Here is a 15,997-nt window from a genome sequence, read left to right as displayed (position 1 = left end):
CCGTTCTAGTCAGTGCCGATTTTTGGGGCGCTACGATATAGAATCAGGCCCTGACTATGACTATCTCAGTGCATAAACTGCTAGACTTCAATATTATTTTATGTTTTCTTAAACCAACTTTCTACAGAAATATGCTCAATAAGTTTTATAAACCATAAACTCCTCAGAAGTTGTTCGTTATCATTACTAGGAAAATGGACAAAGGAACCAGATAAATTTTAAGGAAATGAGCTTTGTGACTGATATGAATGTGATATTAAACTATTGGGACTCAAGGGAAGCAAAACAACTGTGAGCTGCAGCTAATGGCAAATTCTCATTAAGAAGTGATTAATAATCTTAATTGACAGTAACCAAGTCAAAGAAAATTAGATGATGCAGTTTGTTGATAAGAACCATTTTTTATATGTTGAAACAAAATGTGGTTGGTAGTCAGAGAGTTTTCTGTTGAAATGAAGACTTTTCATACTCATGCCTAATGCATGTGAATGCAGCAAATCAAAATCTCTAGGGCAGTGTTTCCCAACCTTGACCTGGAAGACCACCAGCCAGTCAGGTTTTCAGGAAAGCCCTAATGAATATGCATGGACAGATTTGCATGCCTGTCACCTTGATTATATACAAATCTTTCTCATGCATATTCATTAGGGCTATCTCAAAACCCCAACTGGCTACTGGTCCTCTAGGACATAGTTGAGAACCACTGATCTTGGGGTTACTGCAAACATCTCCAACATGTGTTCAATGTGACCTTAAATATCAGAATATGATTTGTCCACAGTCCACTGCCCCCACTTTCTCTTTGCTTGTCTTTTCTGCAGGTTTTGGCATCTGGAAGTCAAGCTGATCAAGTATCTTTGAAATCTTCAGCCTTGTGACCACACCCAATTAACTTGTAGACCCCCTTGCTCACCCGCCAACAATCATGATTATTCCAAAGTCACCTGGGTAGTCTGGGTAAATAGTCTATTTAAAAACTGGTAGAAGTACTCCCTGTTTGAGTTTGTATAATCATTAGGACATATTGGCTCACTTGTGGTGCCTCCTGAAGCTGCTGCCCTAGATGACTGCCTAGTCTTGCCTAATAGTTGGTCTAGCAATGTCTGAAACCCGTTTCCTATCCTCTTCCTATACTGCTAAAATTGCATGTTAATTATTGTGCATTATTATGACTCTATACTGTATGCTTCTAATACTAAAGGAATACTCAGAAAAAGTATTGTATATTGTTTTCTAATTTCCTTTAGCACATTGATCCTTGTACCTAAAGATGAAGACAGCAGAGTATTTCCCTTGGCGTACTCGTTTGAAATTGGTGACATCAAGGTTATTGTTCCTGTTAGCAGTGAGGTACTTTAACAATGTTCAGCTGCTATAAAAAGTCAGTTTTCCCCTAGAAACAGAGTATTAGAAACCTCCAGGACTTTAGTTTAAAGACTAATTAAAGTAACATGCTGTCGGATGACTAATTTGATTACGCTGATTCCCTGTGCCCTTCTGCTTTTCATCTAACTCTAGACTCTGTTCTTTCTACCTTGCTGAATTATATGCCTGAAATAAATGTCCTGAGTCAGTACATCATTGTTCCTTCTCCAGTCTTATTCAAATTCAGCTGATAAACTCAACATTTTCAAACAACGTCTAGTACTTAATTCCTTATTCTCCTGTTCATACCCGTCTGGGGATTTTGGTACTACTACTAATACCACCAGTATGTATCATTGCTCTAGCGCTGAAAGGCATATGTACGTCTGTACATTTAACATTGGTTTGGGTTTTTTTGTTCTAACTTGTTTATTGAGTTTAGAACAATACAACAATAAGCAAAACTCTTAACAATTACATTAAAAAAATACCACATAGCATATTGCAGTTAAATCACATTCATCAATGATTGGAGACACAGAGATCCAAGACTCACTGGATCTGAATAGACTTTTCTCATCCTGGGTCTTTCTCATCTGCTGGTATGACTGACTGATGTATTATAAACGGAGAGCTTGAACATGTAATGTTTGGCTCCTTAGGAAGTTTCAAAACAGGGTATCTTTTTGAGCCATGTCAGAATGAGTCTGCAGCATTTTGTCAACTATTATCAGATAAGAAAATTTTGTTATTTATATGTTTAAGAATCTTTACCATATATTCTTGCATATAAGCTGACCCAGCTATAAAAAAGGAGGAAAAAGGGTTGCCTCGAATATATGCCAAGGGGTTAATATTCAAGTGCCCTGACTGGCTCTACATCCAGCTCCCTTCCCTCACTCCCTCCACTGCCCTGTAAGGCTCTGCACCCAGCACCCTATCTCCCTCCCTGCCCTGTACCCTCTCCCTCCATCCTGATGTCTTGCAGGCCTCCACTGGACCTGCCATAAGAACTGGTGGTCCAGCAGTGAGCTGGGATGGGAGGGATCCCTCCCATCTCCTGTCCCGGCCGACTCTAAAAACTTTTACTTCCCTCCCCTGAGTACCATTTGAATTCTCTGGCAGTCTCTCAATGGCCAGGACAGGAGGGAATCCCTTCTGCTTCCTGCCCCCACCAACTCTAAAAAGTTTTGCTACTCTCCCGCCTCCCCACATACTTTTTGAATTTCCTGGTGGTCTTGCGGTGGGCCAGAACAGGAGGTAGCCGTCCTGCCTCCTGTCCCGGCAGACTGTGACAATTTTTACCTCCTACCTCCCCCATGTATCTTTCAATTCCCTGGTGGTCCAGTGGTGAACCAAGCAGAAGCGATCTTCCCACATTCCTGCATGGTGAAGAGCCACTGGCTAAATAACTGCCATGAGTTCTCGTGGGACTTGTAAGAACTTGCAATAGTCATTCAGCTAGCAGCTCTTTACCGAGCAGGACTGCGGGAAGATTATTCCTGCTAGGTTCACCAATGGACCATCAGGGATATGTATGCCGGAGAGGCAAGAGGGAGGTAAAAATTGTCATAGTTGACTGGGACAAGAGGTGGGATGAATCCTTCCTGTCCCGGCTCACTGCAAGACTACCAGGGAATGCAAAAGGTACACAGGGGAGGTGGGAGGAAAGTAAAACTTTTTAGAGTTGGCGGATGCAGGAAGCGGGAGATATCCCTCCTGTTCTGACCCACCACTGGACCACAAGGTCTTACGGCAGATCCGGCAGAGGCCTGTAACAGTTCTGGGAGAGGGGTGGGTGGGCGTTTACCCAAATATAAGCTGAGACCCCCATTTTGGGGCCATGTTTTTTGGCACTGATCAGAAACCAAGGCAATGGCAGCTCAGACCTGTCATCAAATTTTGGTCACAAATGTGACACAATGAGGTTAGAGAATCACTCGGCGATTATCGAAAATCATTCAGAATGATCATTTTAATATTAATGACCTTGTGCTACATTTGCATAGCTAGAAAACTCAGAAAAGACCTCGGTAATCCGCTTTGATAATCCATCATTAAAATACATGCACGCTAAACCAGCTGGAACTGGTTTAGCAAGCACGTTAAAGGCAGATTTTAGTTTTGAGAATCTGCCCCTATGTCATTATTTGAGGAGAATGATGTTTATCTCCATGACATCTTGGTGGAAGGGCGGAGATATGGCAATTTTACAATATCCTGCCCTGTGATTGTAGAATATGCCACAGGCTCTATACATTTTGCCAGAAATATCTGTATTCCTTCTTCCTTGAGTTATATAAAATGGTGCTGCACATTTGACCTAGTTAGAAAGAAGGTATATGTACTTCATTGCCATTTTATCCTGATTTAGTTTAGTTTCAAGAAATAAAGCTTGCAGCAGGATACCTTATACTACAGACAATGTTTTGATCGAAGACAAAAACAATGGATCACGGACATTCATGAGTCAGCAAGCCACCCATCTTCTTTTCTCTGCAAAGAGCGTCTGAACAATAAGGTACTTCATCTAAGGTACTTCATCATTATCATCTATTTTCAAAACTACAGAAAGCAACGTTTCAGAACTGGGTGAGTCATCTTTCCGTTATAAAGTATTTATGTGAAACCAGTGGGTTAGAATGAGAGCACTTATCACCAACAGTACACCAGTTCAAGAAGGCTTATATAAGGAAAAATCTATCACTGGTTCCTGAAATGCTAATTTTACTGTAGTCAGTTTCCAAAAAAACCTGATTGTCGCTAGACTGTCTCTTTGTACAGTCACTGTTTTCACAGGAGTTAAAAGGGCTGTGCCTAAGCTTGCCTCTGAAAGGTCTCTAAGCTACTGTTATTTGGGATCCTATTCCTTTTTTAAATTAAAAAAAAAACCTAGTATCTGCATCTTAATATTCTGTGCCACAAACTATGGGCCCAATGTTCAAAGGATTTCTGAGTTTTCTGCTCCTAACTTGAGTCCTTTTGTTAAAGTGTGTTAAGCGCATACCCCTAAATTCTATAAAGTCCACCTAAAATTAGGCACCTGCCAGTGACATAATGATGGTGAGAGGCGCCCAGGAAGGTGGCGTCCCGTCTCACCCTCTTCTCCACCCCTGCTCCTTCCCCACCTCCCTGCCACATGCTCTCCCCTTCCCTTCCCCCGTACCTGTTTAGATTCCCTGGCGTGAGAAGCATCTCTTGCTGCCCGCGCCAGCGTCAGCTCTCCCTCTGACATCACTTCCCAGTTGCGGGACCTGGAAATAATGTCAGAGGGGAGTGCCAAGGTCAGCATGAGCAGCAGGTTGGAGCTGCTACTCACATTGGCAATAAGCTAGATGTATGGTGGCGGGGAATTGAAGGCACGTGAGTGGCAGGGGAGGAGTGGGAAGGACTGGGGGGTGGAGAAGAGGAGAGATGCAGGCACCCCACCAAGACAACACCCATGGTCATCTGCCCCCTCTCTCGCCTCCTCTTACTATGCCACTGGTGCCTACATTGGCATACCTAGCCAATAGAGGCACCTAACTTCATTAATAGGCCAAATTGGATCTGATAATTGGCAAATAGCACCTCATAATTGATGCTAATTAAATGTTAAGTGCACAACTTGGTAGGCACCTATCAAAAATGGTAAGTACCTAGTTCAAAGCGCAGACCTAAAGTTAGGGGGCATGTTCGGTGTCTGTTTTTTACATAGGTGTCATTGTGTTTGGCGCAGTGGCTAGAGCTACAGCCTCAGCACCCTGAAGTTGTGGGTTCAAAGCCCTCGCTGCTCCTTGTGACCCTGGGCAAGTCACTTAATCCCCCCATTGCCCCATGTACATTAGATACATTGTGAGCCCACTGGGACAGACACGGAAAAATGCTTGAGCACCTGAATAAAATCATGTCAACAATCTGAGCTCCCTGGTCGAATGAAATAGAAAAATGAATAAAGAAAGTGTTAAACCAAAGTGTAAAGACAAAGAACCAGAAAATATAGCACACTACCAGAGAGCTATCTTCTCAGCAAAAGACATAAAACTGAAGTAACATAGAGCCCAATAGTCAGAAAGGCCCTGATTCTATAAACAATGCCTAACTTAAATTTTTGAATTGATTCAAGCAGCATTGTTAATTGAACAGTACCATTAAAAATCAATTTTAACCAATTTTAAAAAATTAATTTTGGGGTAGGTGCCATGTAGGTGCGTTAGCATTTAGTGCACACTAAATCAATTAGCGGGCGCTAATCGGTTAGCGCATCTTAGTAAAACAGGGCCTATGTTACTAAAATAAACCACTTAATAAATCCACTTTTTATCTCTGTCTGCAAATGAACTTGCAGAGGCTTGAGGCAGAGGAGTTTATGCATTGAAAACAAAAGAGGTCAAAGGCAGTGGCGTACCTAGGGTATGTGGCACCCGGGGCCCATCATTTTTTGACACCCCCCCATGTAAAAAAATATTTTTTGTAATGACCATGAAACGGAATAAATGGTCAGAATAGAAACAGGCAGTGAAAATTTTCTTATATTCCAAACATAACATAACATAAATTATGTCTGAATTGTCATGACATCAGAAGTACATATGGAGTAGTTGCAGGTGATGCTTGGGACAGTTCTGGTTTTTATTTCTTTTTGAAGGTTTTGCAGTCTGTGGTCGATGTCAATTGGTTGTAGAGTTGGGGGTCGAGTGTTGCAGCTCGAATGGCTAGGAGGTTGTCGAACAGTTTTTTTCTTTTGACGTTTTTGGTTGGAGGGTGTGTGAATGGTGCGTGAGTTCTCCTATGTCTGTTTGAAGTGGATTGAATTATTTAGCTGAAGAAATTAGTTACCCCCTCATCCCACACACATTAATTCTCTTCCATTTTTGTTCCCATTATAAAAAACACTGATAAGTTCCCAGAAAAAAAATACATTAAAATAAGAAGTGAAAACAAAGGCCCCTACAGATGAGAACATAACATAAGAATAGCCTAAATGGGTCAGACCAATGGTCCATCATGCCCAGTAGCCCATTCTCATGGTAGCCAATCCAGGACACTAATACCTGGTCAAAACCCAAAGAGTAGCAACATTCCATGCTACCGATCCAGGGCAAGCAGACACTTCCCCCATGTCTTAATAACAGACTATGGACTTTTCCTCCAGGAATTTGTCCAAATCTTTCTTAAAACCAGCTACACTATCTGCTTTTACCATAACTTCTGGCCACTTCATTTTTAAGTTTTTGATTTTTCCTTTCAAACAGAGACCTTGCTAGATGTCAAATACAGCACAAGGTAACTTCACATGGACTTAGCTGTGCAGGAAATGTGAATCTCCTCATACACCCACCATATAGTGCAAAAATGTGCAAAGGTCTGTTTTTTTTCTTTCGATCACTACATAGCCTAATGCCACACAAGCAGCACTGTTACAAACATAGTCTGTAGGTCAATGCTAAGGATAACAAAGTTTCCTTCCTTGGACCAGAAGGAGATACTGATAAACCACTGGAAGAGATCCCAAAACAACACCCAAAAACCCACTCAGTGTGTGAACCAGTTGAGTGGAGTGGACTAACTGGGGGGTGGAAATGGGCCCGGAGTTTGCTCAGTAGAATTTCCCAGACCACCTCTTCCTCTCAACACATTGACACGCTGCCACCACCACCACTAGGAACACCTCACTGGGTAGGCCAGCTATGCTATAAACTTTATAAAACACATTATTATATTTTCTTATAAAGCACATATTTTAACTGAACTCTCTGACATCCTCAGCCTTTCCATTCACAAAAATAGAAGGGAAAAAAGTTCCCATTTCCTGCTGTCTCATGTCCCCGGCCTATACAATATTTTTTTTCTGCAGACCCTTCAAAAGTAGAAACATAGAAACATAGAAAGATGACGGCAGAAAAGGGCTATAGCCCATCAAGTCTGCCCACTCTACTGACCCACCCCATTAAGTCTGAGTACTAATGACCTAGTTCTTTAACTCGACCCTCGTAAGGATCCTACTAGGGCATCCCATTTATTCTTAAAGTCAATAACGCTGGTGGCCTTGATCACCTGCTCTGGAAGCTTGTTCCAGTGATCTACAACCCTTTCTGTGAAGAAATACTTCCTTATGTCACTATCGAATTTCCCTCCTCTGAGTTTGAATGGATGTCCCCTTGTGACCGAGGGTCCCCTGAGAAAGAAGATGTCTTCTTCCACCTCGACACGTCCCGTGATGTATTTAAATGTCTCAATCATGTCCCCCCTCTCCCTGCGCTCCTCTAGAGTGTAGAGCTGCAATTTGTTTAGTCTTTCTTCGTACGAGAGACCCTTGAGCCCCGAGATCATCCTAGTGGCCATCCGCTGAACCGACTCAACTCTAAGCACGTCTTTACGGTAATGTGGCCTCCAGAATTGCACACAGTATTCCAGATGAGGTCTCACCATGGTTCTGTACAGTGGCATTATGACTTCAGATTTGCGGCTAACGAAGCTTCTATTGATACATCCCATAAGTTGCCTTGCTTTGGATGAGGCCTTCTCTACTTGTTTGGCGGCCTTCATGTCTGCACTGATGATTATTCCCAAGTCTCTTTCTTCTGAAGTCCTAGCTAGTGTTTCTCCATTTAAGGTGTAAGGTTTGCATGGATTTCTGCTACCGAGATGCATAACCTTACATTTCTTAGCGTTGAAGCCCAGCTGCCATGTCGAGGACCAGTTTTCCAACGTAAGCAGATCCTGCGTCATACTATCCTGCAGATTGCTTTCACTTACTATATTACATAGTTTGGCGTCATCAGCGAATAGAGTTACTTTACCCTGAAGCCCTTGGGTCAAGTCTCTTATGAATATGTTAAAAAGGAGTGGACCCAGGACCGAGCCCTGTGGCACTCCGCTGGTCACCTCCGATGTCTCAGAGAGGGTGCCGTTGACCATCACCCTCTGACGTCTTCCACTCAGCCAATCTTTGACCCATGCAATTAGTGTCTCGCCTAACCCCATTGATTTCATCTTGTTTAATAGTCTATGGTGTGGGACGCTGTCGAAAGCTTTACTGAAGTCTAAGTACACTATGTCCAGAGACTCTCCCGAGTCCAGCTTTCCTGTTACCCAATCAAAGAAGCTGATAAGATTGGATTGGCATGATCTACCCTTAGTGAATCCATGTTGACTAGGATCCCTTAGATTCCCCTCATCCAAAATCGTGTCTAATTTACATTTAAGTAGTGTTTCCATGAGTTTACACACTATTGATGTGAGACTCACTGGTCTGTAATTTGCAGCCTCCGCTCTGCAACCCTTTTTGTGCAGAGGAATGACGTTAGCTGTTTTCCAGTCTAGGGGGACTCTCCCTGTACTTAGGGAGAGATTGAAGAGCATGGTTAATGGTTCCGCCAGGACATCGCACAGCTCCCTGAGAACTCGTGGGTGCAATTTGTCTGGTCCCATGGCTTTGCTTACCTTGAGTCTTGACAGTTCACTGTAAACATCAGCTGGTGAGAACCCAAGATTCTGAAATGGGTCTTCCTTGCTTGGCTTTGCTTCCAGCTGTGGCCCGTGTCCAGGTGCCTCGCAGGTAAAGACTGAGCAGAAGTAATCGTTCAGTAGTTTGGCTTTTTCGGAATCTGTTTCCACATAAATCCCATCTGCTGTTCTAAGACGTACTATCCCATTTGTGTTCTTCTGCCTGTCACTAATATACCTGAAGAAGGATTTGTCCCCTTTCTTAATGTTCTTTGCTAGAGTTTCTTCTACTCGAAGTTTGGCCTCCCTGACTGCTGTTTTGACCGCTGCAGACCTTGTCTTGTATTCAATTTTAGCTTCTTTCTCCCCGGTGCGTTTGTATGAAAGAAATGCTCTTTTCTTGTCCTTGACTAGGTGTGAGATCTCATCAGTGAACCAACGGGGTTTCTTCTTTCTTTGTTGTTTATTTACCGATTTTATGTAGCGGATAGTTGCTTCGTGTAGTGTCCTTTTCAGTGTTGACCACATAGCTTCCACATCATCCGTTGTTTCCAGAGCCTGTAGCATCTGATGGACGAAATCACCCATGCTTGCGAAGTCAGTGCCCCGGAAATTGAGTACCTTCGTTTTTGTTTGTGATCTAGGGAAGCCCTTTCTAAGGTTGAACCATACCATGTTATGGTCACTGGTTGCCAGTGTTTCTCCCACCAAGACTTCCGTGACGCTTTCCCCGTTCGTAAGTATCAGGTCCAGGATGGCCTGGGCCCTAGTGGGCTCTAGTACCATTTGTTTGAGCTGTACTCCCTTCATGGATGTTAATATCCTCTTGCTACTACAAGTTGTTGCTGAGAATGTGTTCCAGTCTACATCAGGCATGTTGAAGTCCCCTAACAGGACAACGTCCCCCCGTAAGGTGATATTCTCAATGTCTTCAATTAATTCATTGTCTTTGTCCTCCGATTGTCTTGGAGGTCTGTATACCATATGTATACTATATGACCAAATCCTCGTTTCACTTGCATTATAAAGTACTGAGGATGCCATCTCTCCCCAATCCCAGGTCCTAAAGTCTAAGACAGTAGCGCAAACTAATGCTGCCAGATTCAGGAAAAAAATTTTTGATTCAATTCAGCCTATTGAATTGGTTTTTCAATTCGATTTTCCTGCCCAGTTGGGTGATTTTTTTCAAAACTCCTGGTGGGTTTTATAGCTTTTTCACCCCCTTTGGCTTCTCCTAACCACACTGGCGCTGTGGTGTAAATAAAATAAAGAAACAAAAAGGACTTTTCCTCTCTCTGTTAAATCCTAGCTCACATTTGCAGTCCAACACCAGCTCTGGCAGGATACACATTTCAAATCTGACATATTATAATCACAAAACAGAAAATAAAATTAATTTTTCTACCTTTTGTTGTCTGGTTATATTTCAAATCTTCTTGGTCCAAGGCTCTGGTTTTCTTCTGATAACTTGCTTGCCAGGGTCTCCTTCTTTCTTCTTTCTGTGTGCTAACCATCCATCTGCCAACTCTGTCCTCCCTTTCATCTCCCTCCACAGATCCACCTTTTCTTAACTACCCTTTCATCCGGCATCTCTTCCTCCTTCCCCACCACCCCAGAGTCCACCATCTCTCCCTTTCTTTTCCCAATTACCCTCCTATCCAGTATCTCTATCCCTCCTCCACACCATCCCTTGTGTCCAATTTCTCTCCCTTTCTGTTCCTTCCCTCCCTAAATCCCATGGTCCATCATCTCTCTCCCTCTCCTCTATTTTCAGATGCATTATTTCTTCCTCCCCCCACCAAAGTTTGGCATATGCACGTCTCTTTGAACACCACCTTCCCTCCGTGTACTTCTAAACCAGGGTCCCCCCAAAGGCCTGTCCCCCCTTAAAGGTCTGCCTGTCCCCCCTTGAAGGCCTTCACCCCCTTGAAGGCCTGTCCCACCCCCTTGTAGGCCTGTCCCACCCTTGAAGGCCTGCCTGCCTGTCCCCCCCTTGAAGGCCTGTGTCCCCCCTTGAAGGTCTGCACCCCCCTTGAAGGTCTGCACCACCCCGAAGGCCTGCACCCCCTTGAAGGTCTGCACCCCCTGAAGGCCTGCACCCCCCCGAAGGCCTGTCCCACCCCCTTGTAGGCCTGTCCCCCCTCTTGTAGGCCTGTCCCCCCCTTGAAGGCCTGCCTGCCTGTCCCCCCCCTTGAAGGCCTGTCCCCCCCTTGAAGGCTTGTCCCCCCCTTTAAGGCCTGTCCCCCCCTTGAAGGCCTGCACCCCCTTGAAGGTCTGCACCCCCAAAAGGCCTGCACCCCCCCCGAAGGCCTGCACCCCCCCTGAAGGCCTGCACCCCCCCTTGAAGGCCTGTCCCACCCCCTTGTAGGCCTGTCCCCACCCTTGTAGGCCTGTCCCCCCCTTGAAGGCCTGCCTGCCTGTCCCCCCCTTGAAGGCCTGTCCCCCCCCTTGAAGGTCTGTCCCCCCTTGAAGGGGGGGCCCTTGAAGGCCTGCACCCCCTTGAAGGTCTGCACCCCCCCGAAGTCCTTCACACACCCCGAAGGCCTGCACCCCCCCTGAAGGCCTACAGCCCCCGAAGGCCTGTCCCCCCCCCTTGAAGGCCTGTCCCACCCCCTTGTAGACCTGTCCCCCCCTTGAAGGCCTGCCACCCCCCCCTTGAAAGCCTGCCTGCCCCCCCTTGAAGGCCTGTCCCTCCCCCTTGGTCTACACACACCCCCGTAGGCCTGTCCCCCCTTGAAGGCCTGCCTGCCTGCCTGTCACCCCCCTCCCCCTTGAAAGCCTGCCTGCCTGCCCGCCCACCCCACCCCAAAGGACCGTTCGCCCCCCTGGCCTCCCCGCACCACCTATGAAGCAGCACTACCTATGCTACCGGCCTTGCCGTTCAGTCCCCCCACCACCACCCCTGAAGGACCGCTCGTCCCACTGACCTTCCTGCACCACCTATGAAGCAGCCGCAGCAGGATCGCGACATCAGCTATCCCTGCGCTGCTTAGGCACTGCTTCCTGCACCGCGGTCCCGCCCCTCCTCTGACATCAGAGGAGGGGTGGGACCGCGGCGCAGGAAGCAGCGCCCAAGCAGCTCAGGGATCGCTGACGTCGCGAACCTGCTGCGGGCTGCTTCACAGGTGGTGCAGGAAGGTCAGTGGGGCGAGCGGTCCTTCGGGGGTGGGGGGGACTGAACGGCAAGGCCGGGAGCACCCCTTCAGGGCTGGCACCCGGGGCGGACTGCCCCTCCCGCCCCCCCCCCTTGGTACGCCACTGGTCAAAGGAGATCTTTCTTCAGGATTATAAAAAAAATTGCATTTAAGTACATCAGAATGCTGTAAAGAAGAATTTCAGACAGAAGTGTAGCCAGGTTTCAGAAAACTCCTCAAACCACCATTGTTTGTTAATGCTTTTTTTAAGGGTCTGACTTGTCTTGAGGATTAACTGTGAACTTAATTTGTGATGATTTGTCCCTCTTTTGTACTGTTTTAAGTATTGTGGATGTGGATATACCATAAACCACCTAGGTACTAGATGGTATAGAAATTTTAAAAATAAATAAAATAAAAATATATCTATCATTTTTCTGGATTTATTCATATTTGACTGTAATGACATGTTAGAGAAATAAAATATATTTTTTAAGATCTATGAATGGCCAAGGGGTCCTTTTACTAAGACACGCTAGTGCGTCTTAGCGTGCGCTAAATGCTAACACATCCATAGTGGACGCATTAGCACGTGTTGGCATTTAGCACACGCTAAGACGCACTAGCGTGTCTTAGTAAAAGGTCCCCTAAGTGTCATGTTTCAATAAAGTATGAATGTACTTTTGAATAAAAATACAAATTAATGAAAAGTCTATTTTCAATTTTCCTTGTTATATATACTGCTGAGTACTGATACCGCATGACTAAAAAGTACACTATAAACATAAAATTATCTTTCAGCACAGTATCTTCAATCAGAGGGGTAGCCAGAAAGGGAGGTAAAAGAGGAGCAGCTGCTCCCCCAAACATATTTCAAATGGAAATAGCACTTACGTGGATTGGCTCTTCAGTCTGACACTGGCACCTGTCTGTTTTTCCTGACAACAAAACCTGGCTACGCTTCTGTCTGAAATCCTTCTTTACAGCATTCTGATGTACTTAAATACAATTTTTCTATAATCATGAAGAAAGATCTCTTCTGACCTCTATTTTGTTTTCAATGCATAAACTCCTCTGCCTCAAGCCAAGTTCATTTGCAGACAGAGATAAAAAGTGGATTTATTAAGTGGTTTATTTTAGTAACAAAGGCCCTGTTTCACTAAAGTGCGCTAACCGATTAGCGCACGCTAAATGCTAACGCGTGCATGTTAGTCTATGGATGCATTAGTGTTTAGCGTGCTCTAATTCGATTAGTGCGCGCTAAACAGTTAGCGCACCTTAGTAAAACAGGGGGATAGAGTCTAGTTAAACTCTGTTGGGATGTTCTGTGGTACCTTTCATTGAATAATGCCATTGAATTTGACTCTATATGTGGCACTGCGAAACAAATGCTGAGCAGTATTCTATAAACCAGGCCTAAAGTTAGGCACAGTTTATAGAATAGCACTTATGCCTTGGACTTGCACCTAACGTTAGATGCATCCATTTGCACCAGTTGAAATGTGCTGTAAATCCTTAAACTTAATTTAGGCAAGGATACCCCTTATTTTATAACTGCACACATATCCTTGTTCTTTTTTGCTTTCTAACTGACCTATTCCCTTCTGTTGTTTTTTACCATCTATTTCTTATTTTCTTATAACTACTGTAGCTCCTCCCCTTTCCACATTGTTCTGTGAGTCTGTTAGTATTTTCATCCTCGTTTATGTTCATTTAATTACATGTTAAATGTATTCTCCCCTTTATTTAAAATTTTTGCACGTCGCTTAGAAGTATGATAAGCGATCAAATTGAATTTCAAATAAAACTTGAAACTTAAATTTGAGGAACACTTCTGATTCACCCCATATTTTCCCATTTCTGCACCCCCTTTTTTGGCACCACATGTAAATTTTGGGCATGGATCCTGTGCTTAAATTTATACATCTATATATAAATTAAATCCAATTAAGAATCCAATTTTCAGCACTAATTGACTCATTGTTCAATTAAGTTGCGTGCACAAATTGGGCACACCCCCAAATTTCCATGCTTAATTCAAAGTGTAATATATAGAATTAGGAAGTTAGCATTGATATTCAGCCTGCTAGTTAAGTAAACAGATAAAGCTAATCAGTTAGTGAACGTGCATGCTAAATGATTAGCGCAGGATTAGCGTGTGAGCCCTTACCCCCGGATTCTGTAACCGGCGCCCATGTTGGCAGCTGTTGATCACATGTCAGTCAATAGACAGCGTCGGTTACAGAATCATGCCTGATTCAGCTAAGATAAGCAGATGAAATGTAGACCCGGAAAACCATGGCCTACATTTCAGCTGCCTATCTATGTTGATGCAGAATCTTAAAGCCAGCCTGCAGCTGCCATAAGCTGATCACGGCAGGGGGGTCCTGCAGGCTCAGCTGATTGGTAGGAAAATTCCCCTGCAGCGATCAGCTGAGCTGGCTACAACGGAAAGAGGACCCCCCTGAAATTTTCAGAATGGATGCCCACTCCCTCCTGCCTGTCACTCGCAAACCTCCCCCCCATTAATCGGCAGGATGAATGCCCATTCCCTTCTGCCTGACACATGCAAACCCCTCCACTCTGAAATCAGGAGGGATGCCCACTCCTTCCTGCCTGAGAACACCCCAACACCCCTGACACTCCACCCTAATACTCCCTAGACCCCCTAAATTGTCATCACCCTACCCCAACACCCCTGACACCCACCCAGATACCCCAAACTCTCCACACGCACACACATACACAATCCCATGCCTGAAGTGAAAAACTGGATGCACATTCCCTCCTACAGGCAGGCCTGCCTCCTAAAAATGGCAGGCCTTCCCATTCCTGGTGCATCCTGGAATGTACTGGGGAGTGGCCTAAGGGTCTGATTGGCCCAGGTGCCTATGGGAGGGGCCTTAGGTGCCTGGTCCAATCAGAGCCTTAGGTCCCTCACTGGTGCATCCCAGGAAGCACCGGGAAGAGGAAGGCAAGTCATTTTGAAGAGGTAGGCCTGCCAACAGGAGGGGTGGGCATCCCTTCTACTGGTTTTTCATTTAAGGTATGGGGTTTGGGGAGTTGGGGTATCCGGGTGGGTGTCAGGGGTGTTGGGGGGTTTGGTGGGGTGTTTGGATGGGTTATCAGGGATATTTGGGGGTATTCTTAGGCAGGAGGGAGTGGGCATCCGTCCTGCTGATTTCGGGGGGGGGATTCCTCTGTCCATCACAGCCAGTTCAGCTGATTGCAGCAGAGGAATTCCCTCCCCCCCCCCCCCCCCCGGCTTCAGGGAGTCCTGCTAACTCAGCTGATCGGGGATACATTTTTCTGCTACAATCAGCTTATAGCAGCTGCGGACTAGCTTTAGGATCCCGCAGTGGCATAGATAGGCAGCTGAAATTTAAGCCAGGATTTTCTGGGCCTACATTTCAGCCACCTATCTTGGAATGAATCATGACTATGTAGCCGCTTTAGCCTGCCTAACACCACTTCCATCAACTTAGTCACGATTCCAGTGCCTTTTATTTAGGCGTTGGTAGGTGCTTAAGCCGTACCATTTTTTGCCATTTTTAACAGCGTTTTTCAATTAACTTAGCCACCAGCAGTGCACCTACCAACACCTAAGTTTAGGTGCCAGTTTTAGAATTTCCCCCTTCATGCCTACAAAATAGATACTGGTAAGTGCTCACAAGCTAATGGGAAAATTTGTGTGTGACCATCATTGCCAAAATATAAAAATCAGCCATTCATTGTTAGTGCTAAAAGTTGCCTTAGCAAGCAGGGAAGGATTCCATTGGACTAGCGCAGGCCAGTTTTTAACACTGCTTAGTAAAAGGACCCCAATGTATATTTGTTAGTTTGTGCAAGTGTTTCAAAAATAATAACATAAATCCTATAGTAAGACAATAATAAGCTCTGTGTTTCTCTGTTGCCTGAAATCATTATAACCCCATAACATTGTGTTACTTGTATTATCTGAGAGGTGTACTCCATCGCTGCCCACCTAATTTCAAACATAAAAACTTTCACAAGTGCCTAAGGAATTTTGGTCATACACTCACTGTAAGGGAAAAAAGGCTACCTTGCAC

Source organism: Geotrypetes seraphini, chromosome 6, assembly GCF_902459505.1.
Source record: "Geotrypetes seraphini chromosome 6, aGeoSer1.1, whole genome shotgun sequence".
NCBI lineage: Eukaryota > Metazoa > Chordata > Amphibia > Gymnophiona > Dermophiidae > Geotrypetes > Geotrypetes seraphini.
This window is presented reverse-complemented; position numbering follows the sequence as displayed.